Source organism: Stegodyphus dumicola, chromosome 4 (genome assembly GCF_044657685.1).
Source record: "Stegodyphus dumicola isolate Sdum_Otavi_A_Nest chromosome 4, ASM4465768v1".
Taxonomy (NCBI): domain Eukaryota; kingdom Metazoa; phylum Arthropoda; class Arachnida; order Araneae; family Eresidae; genus Stegodyphus; species Stegodyphus dumicola.
The window spans coordinates 49308278-49328505 of NC_140771.1; the positions used below are offsets into that span (position 1 = coordinate 49308278).

Below are 20228 nucleotides of genomic sequence, written 5' to 3' on the forward strand. Positions count from 1 at the left end.
TTTACCTGTAAATAAATTTGCAGCAACATCTGCCCCTAACAACAATTGAATGTCTTGGGGGTTCTGAAATAATCTGCAATTTCCATTTTCAAAAACATCACTGACGTAAATTCCTCTTCTTCTAAGTTCCCTAATCCAGTGTATATTTTTGATTTTAGGGACCTAAGAACATATTTTTCTTTCATCCAATACATTGATTTCGCAATTATACCGTTTATCTACGCTACCCAATTTTATTCTATAACGTTTATGTTTTTCCGAAACTTCTAAGCCACCGAAAAGTCCGTGGGTTACACTTTGTTCACCTAAGCTTCTTAATTGTAACCTTTCTGCTGCATACCTGCTTATGTATGAGTTTTGACTTCCGGTGTCAATTATCGCTCGAACAAATTGGTTATTCCCTCTTCCATATATGCGAACAATTAAAGTTTGCAAATATACTTCTGAACATCCTGCTTGATTTGGAAGTACTTTATTTTCTATCTGTTCGTCTTTTTTAATTTCCGAAACCTCGACAGAAGGATTTTGTTTATTACACATAATAGTTGCATGTTGTTTTTTACAAATAGAACAAGTTATTTTTGTTCTGCAGTTTTGAGCCAAATTGTAACTTTAGGCATTTATAGCAAGCACATTTTCTTTTTAAAATGTCCCTTTTTTCTTGTAATGATAATCCGGAAACGAAACTACAGTCATGAATCTCGTGGAATTGATTACAGAAGACGCAGTTCATATTTTCCTCTCTGCATTCGGATTTTGTAAACAAATCTGTAGCGGTCGGAATCTTTGGTTTATTATGTCTATTTGAGAGACCATATGCGCTTTTCGTTGCAGGGTCGGAAGAAGACTGTCGTCGATCGGATACTTTTTGCTGTTGCGAAAGCGTTGACCTTGTGCGTTCGCGGGATGAAAGTTCTGCGTGTAAAAATGACATTAAATCTTTTATGTTATAATCGGTGCCAACATTTTGTGTTCTATGAAATTCAAGCGTTAATTCTGAAGGCAATAACTTCAAAATCATCGGACACAGCAAAGCACTGTAAGATTCCGATACAACATCTAACGCTTCGAGACATCTAATCTGTGTTTGTACTTTATCATACAAGTTACGAAATGTTTTTATGTCATTCGCATTTTTTAATGATTCAATATTCAGCAAATTATTCATGTGCGCATTAATAAGAATGTCTCTCCTTCCAAAACGGTCGTGTAAGATTTGAATTGCTGAATCATAATGTTTTGGCGATAACGGAAGTCCTTGAACGCAGCTAGCAGCTGTTCCTCCTAAATATGCTTTCAGGTAATTAAATTTGTCTACTTTGTTCAATGATTCGTTATTATGTATTGAGGACTCAAAACTATTCCAAAAAGTAAGCCATTGACTACTGTTCCCATAAAATACGGGAATCGAAAGTTTTGGTAATTTAACATTAGGTGTATCTTTTATATTTTGCTGTGTGTTCGGTGCATTTAAGTCATGATTAAGTTCCTTAATCCGTTTCTTAAGCCTGAATTTCCATAACGTTATCTTCTCGCGATATTGTTCTGTAATTTCGAATTCATTTTCGAATTCATCTACACTCAGAATTGGTTCAACTTCCACATCGGCATTAGATAGTGTTTCGGTTTTAGCATTAAGCTGTTCTAACAATTCTTCGAGCTCATTAATACTACCTTCAGATTTATTTAATTCACTTTCGATTTTCTTAAATAGCTTTGTAACGGCAGTTCTTAAGATACTTCTTTTCTTTTTTAATTTATCTACTTCAGCCATTATCTTTCTTAGATTCAAACATTTACACAAAAAATATACGTCTCATGAAAAACAAATATTTAACTCTTACTTAGAAAACAAAATTATTCTTTTGCTGAATACTTCAAGAACAAGTATTAAAATCTTCAATTTTAATATTCAGCTTTTGAGTTCACTTTATTAGAACTTTTCAAAAAACCTGGCGTCCCTGTTCGGGCGCCATAAAAATGTTGCATCAGGTTCTTCTATTTACAATAAAATTAATGTAAAATTCTTTACCTGCTGCATCTTCAGTGTTCTCGACGCCAGGCTTCTAATAATCACGTTTTCCAGTAAAAGTTTCTATTAAAATTAGCAGGCCATCTTGTCTTTTAATTATTTATTCAAAGAAAACGCTAATATACACTATTTACAAGGTAGGTGATAATTATTTTAAGACAGTACATTTTTAATTCTGAGTCATGAACGCTCCTCAGAGCGGTTCCAATCTCGACTGCTTCTCGGAACTTAATTACAGCAAAAGTAAAGGAAGAGATGCCCGCCACCTAGTGGCAAGAATGTGACATCATCAGTATTCAGTGCAATTCGTAGCACTGTACTAATATTTAAGAAATATATTAAATAACTTCATATGGCAGGATTGCGCCAAGGCTGCACCGTATACTAGGATTTTACCCTTGTCTGCCGCAGTTTTCGTGAATTAGCTGTTTATTTTTACAAAGAAGTGTTTTTAAAAACGATATAAAGGTAAAAGCTAGTTATTTCTTCATAAAATTGAACTGTTTGTTAAATAAATAACCTTCCCTTCATTTATGAGATTGTTTGGAATCAAAATTGCTCGTTATCAGATTTTTTTTTTTTTTTTTTTTTTTTTTTTTTTTTTAACTTTCTAAGTCTAGGCATTAATTTCTCTTCATTGACGGTTAAAAATTAGATAAAAATATTTTGAGAACATTTATAACATCGTTTATTTGATTTTGTCAATTGGAATTATGCTTTTTTATGCATTTTTGTATATTTTCTTAATATTTATTTCTTATAAAAAGTGCTTATGGACGATTAACTTCGATGTTCATCTAATGACAAAAAATACTGCTAAACTGTTATCAACTGCACGGTTAAAATTCCATAATCGCCAAGCTTGGCGAGAGTTTTTTATTTGGCGCGATTTTAATTTGGTTGTGGTTTCCGACTGTATGTTTTCTTGTGGCAAACCTAAACATGAATCTTTTGGAATTTCACCTTGTGCTTCAACCTCACACCTTTCAGACTTTCTTAAAAATTAACATAATATTAAAATAATTTCATAATTTAAATTCTTTTTTAATTTAACATAAATTCTCTCAAAAGTTCTAAAAAGTATTTTTTAAATAAAAATTTTAATTTTATTAGAAGCAGCAATTAAATTAATTTCATTTTTCAAAGCAGCTTTTTGCTATTTGCAGTTTTTAAATGAAATAAGATAGTTTTCAAGTGCTGTAATTAATAAGTTAGTCAAAAAAAAATGTCACATAATTCTAAAAGAACTATACTTTTCTTATGTTGTTATACTGATAAGCTTTTTTTATTCAACAGCAAACCATAGATATAAATTTTATAAATGGCCAAAAAATATTACTTTCAAAGACATAAAACTACAAGGAAAAGATAGCATTTTATTCAATAAGCAGCGTTTATTTTTTAAAAAAAAATCTTAGAATAGTTGAATCATTACAAATTTAAAATATTTATTATAATTTTTTAAATAATAGCCTCCAGATATTGATTTTGCATTATGACCAAAGTCCAGTTAAATTGGATTCCTCGCATTTTAAGGACACAATTTCTATCCTGCAAAACATTAAAATATTCAGTAATCTCCTAGGATTTTATAATTATTTTGATAGAAAAAGGCTGAGTATATAATAATATTCATTAAAAAATTAAGATATAATTTAACAATTGAAAAAGAAAGGAATTTCTAATTTAAAAAATGATAAAATTATTTAAATTTGCTAAATTTACATCAAATATAGAAGGAAAAACAAAATCTTAATTCATCTATTTTCCTTACTTTATCGTTTAAATTGACTAATAAGTAAAATATTAAAAAAAGTATTGTCTACAGATAAAGATCTGGAAATAACTTATAGTACAAATTTTTATTTATAATTTTATAGTTTTCTCAGAAGGCATATGACTGGAAGCTAAGAAATATGGTTTATATGTGAATCAAAATTATAATTTAAACTAATGGTAAAACATTAATTCTCCCTTTATTAAAAAAAATCGCAATAACTTCTCTGGATTGTGTCATTTCTAGATCATTCTATGGCCTGCACAGCTCTGATGACATAATAATTGGGAACTGAAACTACCATTGTAAACCAAAACTTTTCTCTTTGCGTGCTTCCATCTTTCATAACTACGTTCTTCAGCTTTCGTCTGTGCTGCCCTTGAACGCAATTTTGCTACAGTGCTTCCTATTGCAATAATATCAATAATGTAAATGTTCTTGAACAGGCACGATTAGGGTGCCAAGTGATCTGTGGCCACATAATGTCAATTGGAAGTAAAAATGGAATTAAAATCGCCTCGACTGCCAAGTTTTATTTACGAAGTCAACACATAAGCTTACCACGCAATCATAATGCTTCCTCTTCATCATAGAATAACTACGCATCAACAGTGTTCCGACTTTTTTCTTGATTTTATTATGTTATATACATAGAGCTTAGCAAACAAACATTTTTACTTTAATTTATTTACAATTTTATTACAATTATTTACTTCTTAAAAGTTAAATATTTTATGAATTCAATAATAGCATATTCTTTTTTTTCGCAGAATTTGAGAAATGGTTATATGAAGAGGAACAGAGTATAAATACTCATTCTGTTAAACCTAGAGGAGAGAGAAAATACAATAGCCATTCTGTTATAGTTTACGTATGCAACAGATCTGGAACATTTAAATCTGATGGGCTAGGCAAGAGACAATTAAAGGCTCAAGGAACATCAAAAATTGGATATCACTGCCCAGCCAGCATTAATGTGAAAATATTTGAGTCGCATTTAGAAGTTACATACTTCAAAGACCATTATAAGCATAACTCCTTTTCTCATCTTCCTTTTCCAAAGCAAGAAAAAGAAATTATAGCAGGTATTTTTTATTTATGAATTTATATACAGTCAAAAGTCGTTAATCCGGACTCGTCGGGACTTCGGCGATTCCGGATTATCGATTTTTCCGAAATATAGATCATCAGTTTAAATCTCGTAAGACGGCATGCAGAAATTCTAAAATTAAAAACATGAAACCGTAATTTATGAAATAAAGAACAAATATGATCTAAAGGGTATCAAAATTTACAAAAAAAAAGCTTAATATTTATTTGTTTACTTTATTAAACATTTTTTTCAATGTAAGTTGTTTAAGTTGCTTCGTTTTATGTGATAATACTTTCTCTTTAATTCTATAAACAGACATAATTTCTTGTTCAGTTACAAAGTTCCGCCGTTCAAGTCCCGCAATTGCTGTGCCGAGAATACCGACTAACTTGTCAATCGAAATTTTTTCGTTTTCACTAGCCTGTCTGTCACCTTCTTCATGTCTTTATCCATTTTTTGCAGCAATTCCACTTTTTGTTTCATGGACATCGACTTTAACCGATCTTGTGACACGAAAAGACATCTTCAATGTAAAACAATCTTTTGGAGTGCAACTTGCTTCCAAAGGATCTGGGATGATAACAGATGAGGAAAGTGCAAGTGCATGGGTACAGGAAATGAGTCAAAAATATTTTAATCCTGTGCTCATGTATAAAAAGCAAGGCCAAGAATTCTTGGAACTAAAGAAGCAGGACTTTTTTCTTATGCTGATGACACCATTTCAAAGGCAAATTTTACAAAATTTAGGCTTTGACAGCCTATGCATCGATTCAACTCATAATATATCAAGCTGTGCATTTGAACTAATTACTTTGATAGTCATAGATGAATATGAGGAGGGCATACCAGTTGCATTTTGTGTATCATCAAGTGTAAGCACGCAAATATTATGTACTTTTTTTCAATGCATAAAGAGTGTAGTGCCAAATGTGAAGCCCAGTACTTTCATGAGCGATGATGCACCTATGTTTTACAATGCGTGGGAAAAAGTATTTGGTATCTGTGAGCACAGGCTGTTATGTTCATGGCATGTTAACAGGGCTTGGAGAGGACATTTAAATTGCATTAAAAATAAAGAAAAAAAAGAAGCTGTGTATAAAACTTTAAAAACATTGCTTTATGAATTAGATGAAAATTCATTTTACTTAATGCTTGAAAAATTTATGGAGCAATTGGAGGAAGATTGTGAAACTAAAGACTTTTACAATTATTTTCTGACATACTACCATAAACGCATAAAAATGTGGGCGTACTGTTTTCGCAAGAATGTAAAATTGAACACAAATATGCATGTAGAGTCCTTTCATAGGACACTAAAACATATATATCTGGATGGTAAAAAAGTTAAACGACTAGATAAGTGTATTTCAGAATTAATTAATTTAGTTAATGATAAGCAATTTGATAAATTTATAAAAGAACAAAAAGGGAAAATAACAAAAAAGTGTACCATGAATTTTAACCGACATAAAACTGCCAAATCTTTCATACATTATTATAAAAAAATATCCAGTAATAGCTGGGAAATATTGTCAGATTAAACCATTCATAAAGATCACTCTTGCAACGACAAAATCATTTATAACATTAAAAAAAATCACTCTTGTAATGACAAATGCATAATTGCATGTAGAATATGTTGTTGTGTCTCTGCATATGACTGTACTTGTTTTGATTATACAATTTCTAATAACATGTGCAAACATATACATGCTGTTGTCATGTCAGAAAATCAACAGTGTAATTACGCAGGCACATTAAACAAAAATGAATCTCCTGCACCAAGTATTTCATTAGAAGTAAGCAAAAATAATTCAGTTCTTTTAGATAGAGTCATTAATACGTACAACTCCTTATATTCAAAATTAAATTCTGCACAACATATTGATAGCATGACAGCTCAGAAGATGATGGAACACCTAAATGCCATTGAACATTTATTGCAGATTAACCAACTTCCAAACACACATGAGGAAACCTCAACTAAGAACAATTTGGAACCTGCAAATAAACTTTTAACCAGACAAAAAAGCTCTTTTTCAGTTAAGAAACAAAACCGAACAAAAAAGATGAAAATTTCAAATCCATCTAATTCTGAAAGCAGAAAATTGAAAAACACACTAATGGGCCAACCACTAGTGATTACTGATCCTTCTAATGATCATTTATATTTTAAAAGAGGGTCTACAGATTGAAAATTCTTTCTTTCTAATTTCCAAATGAAGTTACTGAAATATGTACGACTTTGCTTTTTGCATGTACAGTCGAAAGTCTTTAATCCGGACTCGTCGGGACTTCGGCGATTCTGGATTATCGATTTTTCCGGATTATAGATCATCAGTTTAAATCTGGTAAGATGGCATGCAGAAATTATAAAATTAAAAATATGAAACCGTAATTTATAAAAAAATGAGCAATTATGATCTAAAGGGTATCAAAATTTACAAAAAAAGAAACTTAATATTTATTTGTTTACTTTATTAAACATTTCTTTCAACGCGCGCATACGTACCTTACGCATAGCCGAAATTAGAAAATTGCAACCAGAAAACCATTTGATTTGTATTCGTGATATTTATAATGACGAGGAATTTGATTTAAATCATATCAAAGACGGAGTACATCGAGATTAAATACTACATTTAGTAAGGAATTATAAGCCGAATAAAATAAAAACATTTGCCCTGAAGATAACGATAGTGCTGACAGATCAACTTCCAGTTCATTGCGCGCCGCGACGTCCTTCCCCGCGCAGAGCAGCGTGAAATTGATAAACAGATTTCGGAATGGTTAGATAAACAAAGGATATACCTTTATCCATTTTTTGTAGCAGTTCGTTTTTTGTTTGATGGACATCGAAACATACTTTCGTTTTCTAGATCCTTTGGGAGCTCCAGCATCGGAAATTCTATTTGACATAATCGAAAGTTCAAGCTTACTTTTATAAAATTGCTCTTACAGTCTGCAAAAAATAATAAGCCGGATCCAATTCGAAGATTAAGGAACAACGCAATCATCAACATTAACTGAAATAGATAATTAGATAATTTTAGCTTACACCATTCGTTATATATTAAACGCGCACGCGAAAACGTATTCTGCGCTTGCGCAGACGCATATTCGCAGTCGTAAATGTCTTGCGCGCACGCCTAAAACGCCTATGAGCATGCATCAACGCGGCGCATGCGCAAAAAGATTTTAGCTTTGAGGTCCGGATTATAGATCATTCCGGATTAGGGGAGTCCGAATTAACGACTTTTGACTGTAATTATTTTAAATGATCGTTTAATGGGCGATAACATATTTCATTAGATTTTGCTCTCTTTTTGTATGTAGACTGCTCAAAAAAAATGGGACAGTCCTATATCTCCCGATCTACTGGGCCGATTGACAAAATTCAAATTGCGTTCTTCATGTCTCGAAAGCGCGACTTAGGATATATATTAGATTTATATATCGCACTATTCTAACATAGGTATTTTGACACAAAATCGGACTTTTTCTGAAAGAACATACCAATATTTTTACATATTTCGATTCTACGACTCAAATTACGCCTAAATATGAAATTTTGTAAAATTTGGAGCGAAATTTACGGAGAAATTCACAAATTTATGTTGGCACTTTTTTGTCAGTTTGCGCCAAGAATACTTCACTTGGCGAAATTCTTAATATATGACAACCTAGTTTCCTTTCCCATGAGCGGAAAAAAAGTCACCATCGTTCCTGTTTTGCAAATAATATTCTTTATATTATATTTTTAATTATAACTTATTATTTTAAGTAATTTTTTCTTTTTCGAATTTCATTTTAATTGTTTAAGCTGCATGGTTTTTTTTTTTTTTTTTTTTTCGAATAACTGTTTTAAAAATTTCTACTTACCTATTCGAACTGCGTAAATAAAGGTGCAGCATTTATTTATTTTTTTTTCAAATAATTTTCTTTATATATATTTTTTGTCATAGTTATTATTTTAGGTAATTTTTTAATTCTTAACTTTTATTTTAATTGTTTGTGTTGCATTGTCTCTTCAGATAATTGTTTTAAAATTTTCTATTTATTCCTTCGAATTGAGCATTTTAAATATATTTATTAATATAAATCTTCCAGAATTTGATTTTATTTATTTGAATTGCGTTTCTTTCGGGGGAATACTTTGTAACCCAGACTACGATGCGTTTTAAAACTGCGTATATTAAAAGAGAAAATACAGTAAAGCACAGTTAACACGCCTTTCAATGTTCCGTTCAGAAAAAATATATATAAATAAGAGAGACATTTAACTTAGGATTGCGACATTTTAACTTAGGATGACTTGCGTACACTGCTTTAAACAGTTTTATCATTGTGCCCATTGCTTTACACAATTTTATCCTACATTTGGCTTCTTAAATGTTATTCATATTTTAATCAAATATTTTTTTTTTTTTTTTTTTTTTTGAAATCGTAAAAATCAGATATCATAAGATTAAAAAGTTTTAAATTTAAAAAAAAAAAAAGTACAAATACTAAATTTTACCGTAAAATGTATTTTTTCTTCTCTTTTTCTTCAGGCATTCTACTTTATTCTTGCTCTTTTTCTTCATTCTACTTTATTCTTGCTCTTTTTCTTTAGCCATTCTGCAAGTATATTAAAAAGCATCCAAATTTTCGAAATATCTTGATGTTTCTGACAATCATTTTAAATAAAGTTATCGTCTTCCATTTCATAAAGGCCCACAAACGGCCGAGCGGTAAAGTCGCTGAACACTGATAGTTCACTCCGGGGTTCGAATCCCGGTAAACAGGCTGGTTGCATGGGCGTTTTCGTGGATTTTCTCATGTGTACCGTGTATGCCAGCTGATTTCCCTTAGAAAGTTCTTCACAAAGGCATCCTTTCTTTTAGGCAGATAACCCTGCTTTGACGTAACTTAATAATTCAATTCAATCCATTTCATCAATATTTGGTCAGAGCCTTTATCACTCTTTAGAGGCTAAACATTTTGAAGGTATGAGATGAAAGGAAAGACTGGTTTCATCAAGAGGTTTTGGTTTATTTAATTATGACAAAGCACACTAGGGCTATCTGCCTAAGGGAAGGGATGCCTTCGTGGAGGACTTTGTAAGGGAAACTGGCTCGCATACACGTTACACATGGGTAAAACCACGAAAATGCCCATGCAGCCAGCCCGTTCGCGGGATTCGGACCTCGGACAAAACTACCAGCGTTCAGTGACTTTATCGCTCGGCCGCTGTTTCATCAGGAAGAAAAGAAAAACATCTTATATTGTAAGGATCTTAAGTTTTACTAAAGTTTATTTTATTTTAAATCTTTACTATCACTTCTTATTTTCTACTTCCGGCCAGATTTATAAGCGTTAAGTTTTTTATGCAAAGTTTGTCTGGCGAACGCCAAGTATTTAAGTTGTGGCCTTTTGCCAAGCGAGAGAGAGGAAGCAGTGAGTCAAAGCAGGCCGCTTACTTTAAAAGTTACTCAGATGCTGTTTGCCTTCCAGGCCAGAGGTTTTAAATCCTCTTGATAAATTCAAACGTATTGTAGTGTTCGCAGTTCTCTGCACTGCATACGCTTCCTGTTATTATAAGGCCAATCTTCCACGTTTATTATTCTAAAGTTAAATTAGAGTTTAGTTTTATTTTTATACTTTTACGTTAGACCCCAAGTAGCGGGTCAGTGTATTCCGAAGTACGGAAGTTCTTGTATATAGAGAAAAATAAAGGGTTTTGTATACCCTTCGTCTGTATCCTGTCTACTTACCACAATTAGTGAACATAGCTTTAGTAAGCTCTCTGTTCCGAGTCAGGTACTTGTATGTTCCCGAAGAAGGTAAGAAGGAACATTGACCCTGATAGTGGCGCCCAACGAAGAAGAATAAACATGGCCGAGTTTCAAGAAGAACCTGTGCTGACTGCAGAAACGGCTCAGAATCCAGAAAAGCCACCTGCCGCCCTGGAAGGATTTGGTTACATCGTCCAGACCATGCGCGCTTCGATGAAACCAGAAGCAACATTTAACGGAAACTCACCGGTAACCAGTTTTTTTGGAAAAATTGGATGACCACTTCATGCTCTACCCCGTGCACGAGTTTCAAAAAGTTACGTTAGCTACCAGCGCTTTGAGGAGCCAAGCGCTTAACTGGTTCAAATGTATAGGCAGAAGTCTCTTGGGTCAAGCAGGAAGTCCCACCTATACTTACGAAAATTTCAAGACTACCCTACTAAAAGCCTTCCCTGTTGTAAGGGATCGTGCTAAATTAGAAACGGAACTTTTCAGTATATATCAACAAAGAATCGAAAACCTCTCGAGCTTTATTTTAAGAAAAATTCACGTTTTCAAGCTCTTGAATGGAAACCGTCCGGATCCTGAAATAATTCAAGTGATTTTGCCGAGGTTACTGCCCCAAATGCAAGACTTTATTGAATTAAGAAATCCGACTACACTGGAAAAGTTATTTGAGCTAGCAATCCAGTTTGAAAGTAGAAGACCGGCGGACGTCGAAAGAAGACGCCAGTATCAACAGCGAAACCAATTTGGTACGCCAAGACTACAGCAAACTCAAGCACACGGCTACGGAGAAAAAGCGAATCAGTGGGCAAGGAAACCCGAGCATTCAAAAACAGCCGGCGAACGTCGACAGTTCAATAGCAACCCAGCAAAAAAGTCTCAAGGCCAGTGGAAAGAGAAGGAAAGCACGGAAAGGAAAAATAATTTAAACTAAAACGGATTTCTGCTGACGGGAGGGTGCGGAAATCCGAAGGTCACGAAAACCCCTCTTCCTACAAGTTAAATACAGTAATGGTGAAAAAATCTGACTCTTCCGAATATTCAAGTCTTGGTGAATAATATCCCAGCCACCGCACTCCTGGAAACAGGCGCGCAGTGTTCCTGTGTGGCAGAAGTTTTTTTTAGGAAATATTTTCGGAAATACCGCATATATAATTCGGATAATACGACAGTGTTAGCGGCGCAAGGAGAACTATGTAAGTGTATAGGTAAAGTACCGCTATATATCCGTATCAAGGACGAACAAATAAAGGTGATGTTTTTTATAGTAAAGAATCTGCAAGCACATTTAATCTTAGGGATAGATTTTCTTTCAGACGCACAAGCAACACTGGATTTTAATGAAGCGTCCCTTAAGCTGACAATGAAACCAGTTCGTACTGAAAAGGCTGAACCGCCGATGGTAAATCTTGACCACCTGCCTAATGACGAGCAAGATAGAATCCGACAAGTGGTAAGTGAATTCGCTTCGTTATTTAGTGATATTCCAGGATTTACTCAGGTTACTAACCATAGTATTGACACCGGAGATGCAATGCCAGTTCGTCAAAAACCATACCGGTATGATAAGAATAAGGAAAAAATTATAGAATGGCCTATTACCGATATGCTACGTAAAAAGATCATAACGCCCATCTCAAGTAGTTATGCTAGCCCAGTGGTTTTATGTAAGAAAAATAATGACTATCCTTTGGAGCATCCAAAAAGATGGAGATTCGCTATTGATTACCGTAAATTAAACTCCATAACTAAATATCCGGTATATCCGTTACCGATCATAGAAGAAATTTTAAGGAACATAAAATCAACCAAATTTATGACGACTTTAGACTTAACGACTGGTTATTTTCAAATAGGGGTTAGGCCTGAGGACGTGCCTAAGACTGCTTTTATAACCAAGTCTGGCACTTATGCATTTTTGCGTATGCCGTTTGGCCTTTCAGGGGCCCCGGCAACATTTCAGCGATGCATGGACATTGTGTTAAGACCTGTTCTTGGAAAGTCCACATTTATCTATTTAGACGATATCATTATTACTAGTGATAATCTCGACCAACATGTACAGGATTTAAGACAGGTGTTTTCTTTATTAAATGAGGCCGGACTAAAAGTTAATGTCGAAAAGTGCAAATTTGCAGCCCCTGAATTAAAATATTTAGGTTACAAAATATCTCAAAAAGGGATCGAGACAGATGAATCAAAAATAATCGCTGTACAAAAGTATCCGACTCCAAACACGGCAAAGAAGCTCTCTTCTTTTCTAGGACTTTGTTCATATTATAGGTCCTTTATAAAAGATTTTGCGGCTATCGCGGAGCCATTGTTAAAATTAAAAAGGAAAAAGGCAAGATTCCCGTGGACGGCCAATAGTGCTTTCGAAAGCTATTTCGAAAGCCAATAGTGCTTTCGAAAAATTAAAACAAGCATTAACGCAAGCCCCTGTGTTGAAATTTCCTGAAAAGGATGAGAATTTAGAAATTTCAGCGGATGCTTCGGATTATGCGGTAGGAGCGGTACTTTCGCAAAATCAGCAGCCCGTGGCATTTTTTAGCCGAACTTTAAATCAAACACAAAGAAACTATTCCGCGACCGAGAGAGAGGCACTTGCAGTTCTGTTAGCAGTGCAAAAGTTCCGAGTCTATTTTGGAAAGGCGCCGATAACAGTGTACTCTGATCATGCGGCGGTAACTAGATTGTACTCAGGGAAAAATTTATCCCCAAGGTTAATAAGATGGGCACTCAAGCTGCAGGAATATAATCTGGTAATCAAGCATACCCCTGGAAAGGAAAATATCGTAGCAGATGCCCTATCAAGAATTAAAATAGACGAACAAGGTAATACCGTAAAAGTGGCAATGCTTACAGCATGTACAATAAATTCCCGAGAAACTGTAATAACCGAACTGGGTAAGGATCCTGAGTTTGGAAGTATTTATGAGTATTTAAAGGATCCTGAAAATTTTAGCCACCAAGATATTGTGGCGATAAGAAATAGGGCGGCCCATTACGAACTAATAGATGGTCTATTATTTTATACAAAAACTACGAATTCCAACAACGAATTTCGACCTGTTATCCCAGCTAGTCTTAGATTAAATATCCTTCAGGAGCTCCATGACAGCCCTTTAGCTTCTCATGCTGGTATTCGAAAAACTATCCAACGCGTACGCGAGGCAGTCTACTTTCTTGAACTGCAAAAGTTAACAAGGGCGTATGTCCAGTCCTGCCCAACATGTCAAGCAGTTAATTATATTAATTTCCGCCCGGCCGGGTTTCTAAATAGTATTAAACCCGAATTTCCAAATGAAATAATTGGCATCGATTTATTGGGCCCTTTCCCGAAAAGTCAGTTAAATAAAAGTCGCTATCTCCTTGTTATGGTTGATCATTTTAGTAAATGGACCGAAATTGTTCCCTTAAAACGAGCCTCCGCGAAATTAGTTACTGATTCTATTTTAAATAAATATATTTTAAAATACGGGGCGCCCCTAAAAGTTATATCGGATAATGGTCCTCAATTTATAAGTAATATATTTGAAGACATGTGCCAAAAACTGGGCATACGTCATTTAAAAATGGTCCCGTATCGGCCGCCATCAAATATAGCGGAACGGGTCAATAGAAATATAGTGAAAATTATCCGTAGTTATGTTAAAAATTTTCATAAAAGCTGGGATAACTATGTCAATGAATTTGCTTTCGCCCTTAGGACCGCAAAACATGATACAACGGGCAAAACACCTTCTGAGTTATTTCTAGGCAGAAAGATTATAACACCGTTAGATAAATTATTTTATGTGCAACAAAGAGCCCCAGAATTTAAAATGGGTGATATAGAAAAACTAATAAAAGAAGCAAAAAAGAATACGGAAGTAGCACAAAGAAAACAGAAGCTCTATTATGATTTGAAACGACGGGGAGTAACTTATAAAGTAGGGGATGAAGTTTTAAAAATTAAGCATTCACTTTCTTCAGCACCAGAAGATAAAACTGCCAAATTTTTTCCACGATTTGAAGGACCATATGTTATAGAAAAAATAACTCACGCTGTAGTAGTGTTAAAAGCCAGAAATGGTGAAACCTGTTCCGCAAACATTGATCAAATCAAGCCCTACTTCGATCGTAATAAAATGCAAATCTTTTCAGATCTTTTGCAGGATCCGGCACGGCAGACACCGCAGGTACAAGCTCCAGAGGTGGAAAAACGACAAGTACAAGGGCAGGCCAATAAGAGACAGAAGCAAGTGAAAAGAAAATTGCCCCGCGGAAAAATTGAAGGTAACAAGAAAAAGAAGCCGTTCCGCCGTCCAGAAAAGAGAGTTCACGAACACCCCCAGAATGAAGAAGGGAGAAGGACGACGTATGTGAAGAGAACCAGGAGAAATGACGGCAACTATAGCCCGGCTCTAAAACGGAAGATCTACTCATCCGACAGAACTCTCCGCAGCAAAAGTCGCCGAACTGCGGAAGGGCCATCAGCGGCGGAGGAAAAAGTACAAGGAAAATTTGAACGGCCAGCAACGAGGTCCAAGCAAGAACACGAAAGAAGTTTCCCGGTTCCGCCAAGACCAGCTGCCATCAAACGGCCAAGACCACAAGCAGAGGAGAAAAGGAAGGTATTCAAGGGTGGCCGAACTGGTGAAAAAAGGAAGCTTCCAGAGGAAAGCACTGAAGGGCGAGCCCGTACAAGAAGGAGGATAAATCAAACTACTATCTGCAGTACCTTTAAAGACTGGGCCCAGAAAAGGATGTCCGAATATTACAAAGATAAGTAAAATTTTATGTTACTTTGCAAACTTAAATTAATCTTTCATTCTTACTGCAAGTGGCAGATTTCAAGAAGTTTTACCTCATGCGAGGTCTACCTTTATCGCCAAAAGGGCGAGAAATGAGTTGTGACCGATTTTCGTATTATGTTTTTAAATTACTCGCGCGTAAAACTAAAGTTGATGTATAATAGTGTTGCGTAAAGACTTAAATATTGTAAAATTTATTGTATAAATTTTATTTAAAACATTCTAGCAGGAAAGAAGTTTAGTCTGAAAGACTTTTTGAAATGTAGTATTTCACTGTAGAAAGAATTGGCACTTGCTTTGAAAAGAATAGAAGTTAACAATGTACTACTAATGTATGTTTTCAAATGTGTAAAATTAACGGCATGTTGATATGTTCTTATATACAATGTGAACTGTTATTTTAAATGTTAAGAAATACCGTGATATGGTAAAAGTGAATGTTAAAATTTTTTTATTCGTGTGACTGTAAAAAGACTAAATCATGGAGAATATGTGTTAAAGGTTGAATGATGTAGTTAGGCTCTCTGACGCTACACTTTAGAGTTAGCCACTTTTAGAATAGTACCTCAGGGTTTAGAGTTGAAATTTGGGTGTGTTAAGAGGTCTTGTTATGTTGAATTTTAACACGTTAGTGTTTTGATTGTAGGAGGAAGTGTGGAACACGTAGACAGAAACACATTCGTGTTTGGTGTTCTTTTACAACACATGTCAGAGAGCACGGGGAGAGATAATTAAAATAGTCATGAATGAAATAAGAATGTTAAGAGAAGTATAATTGTATATGTTACTTGCCATTTCATTGTGTAACATTTCATTAAACTAGTTTTCCTTCCAGATCTCTGGAAGGAACCAGAATTGAATAAAAGCTCCTGTTTAGATGCAGTACAGATGAAAAAAAATTGTTGTATATCCTGGGAGCTGCTATTGTAACAAATTTCTTTCTTTTAAATTTCTAGTTTCTAGCGAAGTATGTTTGTAAAAGATTGGCCTCGCGTTAGATTCTAGAGCTAAAAGTTTTCAACAAGGTCGTTTTAGACCTCAGTTTCAAACTAATGAACTCTGGCGGGAAGTATGTAAGGATCTTAAGTTTTACTAACGTTTATTTTATTTTAAATCTTTACTATAACTTCTTATTTTCTACTTCCGGCCAGATTTATAAGCGTTAAGTTTTTTATGCAAAGTTTGTCTGGCGAACGCCAAGTATTTAAGTTGTGGCCTTTTGCCAAGCGAGAGAGAGGAAGCAGTGAGTCAAAGCAGGCCGCTTACTTTAAAAGTTACTCAGATGCTGTTTGCCTTGCAGGCCAGAGGTTTTAAATCCTCTTGATAAATTCAAACGTATTGTAGTGTTCGCAGTTCTCTGCACTGCATACGCTTCCTGTTATTATAAGGCCAATCTTCCACGTTTATTATTCTAAAGTTAAATTAGAGTTTAGTTTTATTTTTATACTTTTACGTTAGACCCCAAGTAGCGGGTCAGTGTATTCCGAAGTACGGAAGTTCTTGTATATAGAGAAAAATAAAGGGTTTTGTATACCCTTCGTCTGTATCCTGTCTACTTACCACAATTAGTGAACATAGCTTTAGTAAGCTCTCTGTTCCGAGTCAGGTACTTGTATGTTCCCGAAGAAGGTAAGAAGGAACATTGACCCTGATAATATAATTATTATAAAACATTCATATACATCACTGGATAAACTCCTGAATCTTCAAATAATTCGAATGAGAAAATCATGGGATTCTCCATTTATGATACGATATGATGTTCTATAACGTAATTTAAATTTATACAACCATATAGTCTAAACCATATTGTCTTTTCTATTAACCACAAGCTCAATTGATGGTATTTGCTGGTGTACACGTCCAACTGTTTTTTCTTTGAACACCTAAATTCATTGAAGTATCCTGAAAGTATAATCAAAAGCGTCCAACTTTTTGAAACATCTTGGTATGTCTGACAGCCAAATTTCCCTGCAAATTTTTGCTTACTTTTCTCCCTAATTTTCTTCTTTCCTTCTGCAGTTATTTTCAGTGCACACACAAGAAAATTAAGATTTTTCCATTACTAGACTTCCATAAATTTTGCTTTCTTGTCGATTTTTTAAAATATCAATTACATGAATTGCGTTTTAGCTGAAGACAGCTTTTCATTTTCTAGTCATTTTAACTATAAATAAAAAAAAACGAAGTCCAAAGGATAAATATTTTAATTAAACGATTTTTGCTAAATGACAAAGAAATAAAACAGTCCAGCAGGGTTAATTCTGTACCACCGAGTGACCCGATTCTTATATCTGCTGAAACAATCTAAATCATATTAAAGATCATGTTTTTTTATACAATCTATAACGCGAGAGAAAAATTAGCTTCTTAAAACATTCTTTCTAAGAGGATTAATATAAAAGATTATATTTATATATATATTTTTAAAGCTGGGACTTGAACCAAACTGTCAAATTTTTAAAGTTTAATTTACATGGTGGTTATAATTAAAGTTTCAATTTGATAATATTTGATCCAGTAGTTTTCCTTTTATGAACGTTTCAAAGCGAAACTTTAATTATATATAACCACCCTGTATATTATTAAATTTTAATTTGAAGCTATGCGTTATATGTATACCATGCGTAATGAGCCAAAACTGAAAAAAATTTCCCCTCCCTCCGAAAATAAAATATTGAAACTTCGACCTTGAATTTATTTGATTATCGAAATATTCAGTTTGATTTATCTTCTAAGTCCTAGTTCCGACAACAATTACGTCAAAAATTCTGAATTAATAAGCTGAAGTAAAAGGTTTAGTATATAGTCACTGTATGTTAATAAAGTAATCAGAGTGTAATAAAAATAGATTATAGAATTTATGCTGATCCAACTTTTTGTCTGAATGCACAACATGTAATGGAAGAGAAGGCTTGAAGAGATCTGTTTTTGACATGCCTCTAAAAGTAGATGTCATACTCCTTTTGTCTCTTCAATATCAAAAACCTTTCCTTTGAGAGGCAACTTTAGTTTTTGGGAAAGAAAAAAAAATCACAAGAAGACAAATTTGAAAAACATGCAGGACGATTGAGTACACATACTTATTTTCGGAACACAAGCGGTTCTCCGACTGGTTATTGAATAATGAAAAGATGCATTATCATGCAATACAAAACATTTCGAATACGTTGTCTGACTGAAAACGTAAGATTAAAAGTCATCTGCTTAATTCACAACCATTTACAAGTCAACTGCCCACCAGCGGCCGAGCGGTAAAGTCGCTGAACACTGGCAGTTCGGTCCGAGGTTCGAATCCCGCGAACGGGCTGGCTGCATGGGCGTTTTCGTGGTTTTCCCCATGTGTAACGTGTATACGAGCCAGTTTCCCTTAGAAAGTCCTCCACGAAAGACATCCCTCCCCTTAGGCAGATAGCCCTAGTGTGCTTTGCCATAATTAAATACACCAACACCAATACAAGTCAACTACTGGGGCAATTGCAGAATCGTTTTGATCCTGAGCTTTTAAGACAAACCTTATATCACTGGATTTAAACACTTCTTTAATCTTCCGAGAACGTTCCTTCTTTAGCTCATATTCCAAGAATATTAAGTGAATACAATTATTGCAAAAGAAAATGAATATTCATTTGCACTACGGCTTGGTAGTTCTGCTTTTTGTGTCTAAGTATACAACAATATTTTAAATATTTACAAATAAAATATTAAATTGGACATTTAATTGGAGCCTCACCAGTTGCCTAGCATTTGAAGATTGTTAAATACTAATTGTTTGTTGCGAAGTCTAACCCAGGGTTTTGCATGGTTGGTTTTCGTAGTTTTCTAGGTTCTCTTTACAAAGGTTCTCTAGGAAAGCATCCTAACCAAATAGCTCCCATATTCTTTCTATGTTCAAATAACCAACTAACCTAGTTTAAGCGCGATTTCCAAATGAAGTTACTAGCAAAACGCGAATACTCATTAAAAATCATGTAGCTTGCCAATGGGGAGTAACATGAAAGATACGGCGCCAATAATTGAATTGCTGTTACGGTACGCTGTTTCTAAATTTAGATGGTCTTCCTTAATTAAATAGCCCACCAGCGGCCGAGCGGTAAAGACACTGAGCACTGGTAGTTCGGTCGGAAGTTCGAATCCCGCGAACGGGCATGGCTGCATGGGCGTTTTAGAGGTTTTCCCCATGTGTAACGTGTATACGAGCCAGTTTATCTTAGAAAGTCCTCCACGAAGGCATCCCAATCCTTAATTAAATATAATTGATTTGTAACTTCTACTAGAGCTGACGGTAAAAATTGGTGTTGGTGTTGGTGTATTTAATTATGGCAAAGCACACGAGGGCTATCTGCCTAAGGGGAGGGATGCCTTTCGTGGAGGACTTTCTAAGGGAAACTGGCTCGTATACACGTTACACATGGGGAAAACCACGAAAACGCCCATGCAGCCAGCCCGTTTGCGGGATTCGAACCTCGGACCGAACTACCAGTGTTCAGCGACTTTACCGCTCGGCCGCTGGTGGGCCCGGTAAAAAATTGAAGTGCAAATAAATAATATCGTGTGCAATCTTGATTAATATAAATTAAAAATTTTGCATAGAAAAATATTTGCATTCAGACAGAAAGTTTTTTGAAATATTTGCAATTACTTTATAAGAAGGATTTATTAATAACCGTAATAATTACTTATTCTATTACTGATGATTAGGATTCAGTTCTTGACAATTACATTCTAAATTAGAATTTTAAGGATA

The 20228-nt window shown here is 34.5% G+C and overlaps 1 long non-coding RNA gene across 2 annotated transcripts in view; it reads left to right on the forward strand.

Moving 5' to 3' along the window:
* LOC146997542 (uncharacterized) overlaps positions 1-20228 on the forward strand; it is a 39549-nt gene that overhangs the window by 9262 nt on the left and 10059 nt on the right. For both annotated transcript variants that reach the window (XR_015040647.1, XR_015040648.1), the window contains exon 2: positions 4580-4894. This is a non-coding gene — a long non-coding RNA (uncharacterized LOC146997542). The remainder of the gene's footprint in view (positions 1-4579; positions 4895-20228) is intronic.